Genomic DNA, 5,202 nt, shown 5'->3' with positions numbered 1-5,202 from the left:
AACGAATAGTGGGATTGACCGTCACTTTATAACGCCCCCACGGCTGAAAGGGCGAACATGTTTGGTGGGACTGGGATTCGAACCCGCGACCCACAGAATGCGAGTCGAATTCCCTAACCACAAGGCCATGCCGGGCCCCTACCGATTTTATTAAACCAATTTCATATTAATCTCAAACTGTATACTCTACTCAGTGTCAACGTAATATATAAAACTTTGTCTGCTTAAGAAATTCCTGCAAAGCTATACTAACATCTATCTGCACTGATAGACTAGATATTTGTTTGTTTGAAGTTAAGCATAAAGCTACACAATGGGCTATCTGTGCTCTGCCCACCACGGGTATCGAAACCCGGATTCTAGCGTTGTAAGTCCGCAGACATACCGCTGTGCCACTGGGGGGCTAGACTAGATGTAAAACAGAAAGTGCGTAATAGGTTTTTGCGGTAACAAAACGTGTTTTCGTACTAAATATTTAGGGTTTTATGCTGGTCTCGCGTGCGATTTTCTCGCTTTCTTCCCTTACAATGATTTTTTTTTTTATCGTTGTTGTTCGTTTTATATTCTTATCACATTACATGCCTGGGTTTTTCTACTTATTAAGAACATAACATCATAAAAAGTAAAATCGACTTGGAATGTAATCTTGTACATTTCTAGTTATAATTTCCTACGTATCAAAAGTTTCAGTGCGATTAGTGAGGCGGTCTATGGACCCGAGATTCTCTGGTTCGCGTCCCTTTGCAGCAAAATCGGAGCCGTGTGTGCGTTATGAGAGTGAGGGTCGTATCCCACTAATCGATTAAAATAGTCCAAGCGTTGACGGAGGGTGCTATTAACTAGTTTCTTTTCTTTAAGTCTATCATTCCAAAATTAGGGTTAACTAGCGTAGAAAGCCATTGTGTATCTTGTGAGGTGTTCAACACAGTTGTTTTATCTTAGCGCAAATGAAATATCTGTGTTCTGTCCGTTACGGGGTATTGAATCCTGGATTTTAGCGTTATAAGTCTGAAAGTTCTGACTCATCGAGTGACGTTTGATATAGAAGTTTCGACGAATCTGGTTCACGATTTCAATCACTGTAGCTCGTTTTAAGTGTACTCCGTTTCGTCAATTCCGGGATTTGATACCCTGCGGTAGACATAGTGCAGATAGCCCATTGTGTAGTTTTGCAATAAGAAAAGGCTATAAAGATAATTATTTTAGTTTCAAAACTAAACTGGCCTCTAGAAATAAGATTGACTGAAGTGACATGAATACTTTTTGCCAGTAAGATAGTGTAATAAGTTTTTAAGGTTTTTACTTATATTATAAGGGAATAATTTGATAAATTTGCAGAGCAAAAATCTCCCTAGTGGTGAAGAAGGATTCTTCAATGAACTTGAATATGGGGTCAATCTGAAAGTGTGATATTTCTAGATATTATAATAATGTTTTATTTTTTATGAAAATATACGTAAAAATCATATTTTTTCACCCAGATATTTTAAGGGATTGACTATCACCCTTATAACTCTCCCATGCCAGAAACTGAAATATTTTCAATGTGGACCTAGGTGTATGCCAAGGTCGTGTGCCTGGTTGTAAATTCGATTATTCGTGTTTTGTGTCCCGTTACTGCACTTTCAGTAAGAGTGACGGTCATTTTCTTAATTTTCGAGCAGACAGGGGTTGGCGGTGGGTGTTGCTGAATAGACGTCTTCCTCCTGTCTATCTCTTCCAACTTACAGACAACTATGGGCAGATAATTCTTGGTGTAGCATTGCTCGTAAATCCTATAACAAAGAAATAAACCTCTGATTTTTTGGTATCATCTTCCATTGCTGAGGTAGTAATGTGGCACATCGTATTTAGGTGAGGATTATTGAGAATTGCTTTGAAGTAAAAAACAAAGTAACTTATTCTGGTACGAAAGACAACCCACGTTTATATCTCTTTCTGCACGGGTATCCTGTACTGCGCATGTCACGAAGTTTTAGTGACTTACATTCAAAATTTAATTAAACTACTGTTTGTTTAAGTTATAGTAATTAATACAGCATAAAATCGTAGCCAATAACCCATATTTTAATAGTATATACGTATTAAGTTCTTAATTTTATAACGCAATATTTTAAAAAATCCCGAATTTCCCCTAGTGTGAGAAATGTGACATATATACTATAGACATTCCCTCTTCTCTATTTTATTCCTTCCAAAAAGTATGAAATTTAACGTAAATTACTCACTATAAAGTCGTCATTGCTCAGAGAAACCATAATTTTTATAGCCTTCAATTTTGTTTGGTTACAGAGCCATCAAATAGAAAATCAGACCCCTCTTGCCACACCCACCTGTCACATCGTCTCTTTCAGTTATCTCTTATGTTTAATTCTACATTATCTATAGCCAATAGAAAGCCAAGGTTTTCATCTATCAAATTACGTATTATATTACGCTGTTTTCTGAACAGAGAATTGTCAATTTCTCTGTTAATACAAGTTTTGCTCCCATGAAAAAGGTAACAACTAGCTGGGATGAATTGACATTAAAAGATCGCTTCTCTAACAGCGCTGTCATCTAGTTTAAAGAGCAGGTTAATGAAACAGTATCATTCTGATGTTCAGCATAAATAAGTCATCAAAATAACTGACCATTCTGATGTACAGATAAAGATCACTTAAATTATCTGACCACTCTGATGTACAGCAATTATAAAGTAATTATAATGATTATAAGACCATATAAAGATTCCAATAATTTCAGGTAATTATAATGGTGCCAGCATTGAATAAAGATTCCAATAATCTATTGTAATTATAATGATCACAAGACCAGATAAAGATTTCAGTTATATCTTGTGAGTGTAATGATCACAAGACCGGAGAAAGATTTCAGTTATATCTTGTAATTATAACAATGCAAGGACCAGTGAAGATTCAAATAATATCATGCAATTATCATGACGATGAGACTGGATGAAGATTCTCGTAATATATTGTAACTATCAGGACGATGTTAATTGATAAAGATTCCAGTAATATCTAGTAATTATCATGACGATGCTAATTGATAAAGATTCCAGTAATATCTAGTAATTATCATGACGATGCTAATTGATAAAGATTCCAGTAATATCTAGTAATTATGATGACGATGCTAACTGATAAAGATTCCAGTAATATCTAGTGATTATGATCTATTCAAAAACACCTTAGGTGTGAAAAAAAAAGCGCGTCCAAAAAAGGATTGAGTGTGCAACTTAAAGGTATGAAATCAAAATCGGCAGCCAAACTGGTAGCTACACTTATAGCATGGATAATCATTTTACAGCAAATATTCATTCATTAGTTAACTAGGCCGAGTATTTTGTTCAACTTGAGGCATGATGGTGGGTAAAATTTTGATTTCCTTCCTTTAACTCGCACACTCAATCATTTTTGGCCGCACCTATTTTTTACACCTAAGATATTTTTGATTATATATCGTAACTTTTTGTGAATACACACCAACAAACCACAGCAAGTAAGAACGTGACACTCGATAGTACCCCACATTAGCTTTAGAACCGCAACCCTATTACTCTTTCAACTCGACCTCGTAACCATTTTGTGCTTGTTATAGTTTTCATGCTATAACTTTTACATTAGTCAGCGAATGTTAACGAAATTTGACAGTTTATTAGTAAACATTACAATGCTTTCAAACCCAAATATCTAATTTTTTATTATTATTAAGTCTTAAGGTTTGTAAAGCAATGTTTCTCTCATGCTTTTTTTCCTTTTCACATGTTGCTATCTATCATACAAAGTAATTTTCATCTTAACATTAAAAATACTTTTATGTATCAGAAAATTTCGAAATTTCACATTCGAAATCTTCATAATGTCCAAATAGTTATCAAACGTTTCTTAAGAAAAAACTTTGTATTTTATCTGTTATTTTCAGTAATTAATCTCTGTACGGGTTCGGTAAATTTGATTGATCTCGCAACCACCATAAAAAATTAGGAAATAAATATAAATTATGCATCTTTCATTCTAGAATGAACACAAATTATAACACGAAAACATAAATGTTTAGACGAAATAGCTTAAATCTCATAACATTATACATTTATATATATTTATTATATTGACCTTTCACCTGCGCCTGGCTAACAATAAAGAAGTTACAACGACACGGCTCACGTGCACTCATGTTACCGTATCATGTAACATAAAGGTGACCTTTGGTCTATACAAAGTAACTTGTCTTGGCTGTGATTTAGTAGACTAGTATTTTGTAAAATACAGTCACATTTCAAGTATTATACATTATATATGTATATAGATTATTGCTATTTTGAAATAAGTTCTTAAAGTTATTTTTCCTAAAACATAGAACAGGAGATAAAGAAGTAAAGCAAACAATTATCTCTTCTAGTTATGACATTTATACTCAGTTGCTGCTTGATGTAGGTTGCTAAGCCTATAAAAATTTTGTACGTGGAGGACATGAAACAAAACATTTTTTTGCAGTTTTATATATACTTTTGAATGACTAAAAAATCATAAATTACTATACCAACACCATATAATTCTACTATAATCTATCATACTTAGTAACTAAGCTGTTTTTGGGTCTAAAAATATGAAATTTCGAGCTGATTAAAGACACAACCTACCTTCTTGAAATCTTAATTTAAAAGAAATAAATGACGCTAAGTATTCGATGACGAGGAACCCACTATGAGACTAATAATGGCTGGAGACGGCTTGAATGGTTAATGAAGAAAAACTTTAATACAAGTTTAACATAACAGCAAATGTACAACGTTTCGACAAAGTTTTGTCATCATCAGGCTAAGTATGTTAGAAAGACTTAGAAAACCACTAGGGGGACATTCTGAGCTTCCGATTGGTTATTAATGTCATATATAGAAATAAGTGTTTATAAGGGAGCGTTTCCAAAATTGGAAGGAGGTGAGCGAGGTGCCACTATGTTTGATTTATTACGTGATCAATATCTTAGCAAATAGAAAAGATAAGCCCTTCTTATTTTATATTCAAGCTTGTCAATATATGTAATTTGAGTTTCTAATTCGTATGAAACTATAGACTTAGTATTTTGACGTAGAAACATCTAATTTGAACCAGTGCTGCGTTCAACATACCACGTGACACACAAAAATCGATGTTTATCTGTGTTTTTTATTTATTTTTAATTTAACAAATTGAGTAA

The sequence above is a fragment of the Limulus polyphemus genome, unplaced genomic scaffold (genome assembly GCF_000517525.1).
Source record: "Limulus polyphemus unplaced genomic scaffold, Limulus_polyphemus-2.1.2 Scaffold4431, whole genome shotgun sequence".
NCBI classification, from domain to species: domain Eukaryota; kingdom Metazoa; phylum Arthropoda; class Merostomata; order Xiphosura; family Limulidae; genus Limulus; species Limulus polyphemus.
The sequence above is the reverse complement of the archived record's forward strand: the minus strand, read 5'-3'. Positions refer to the sequence as shown.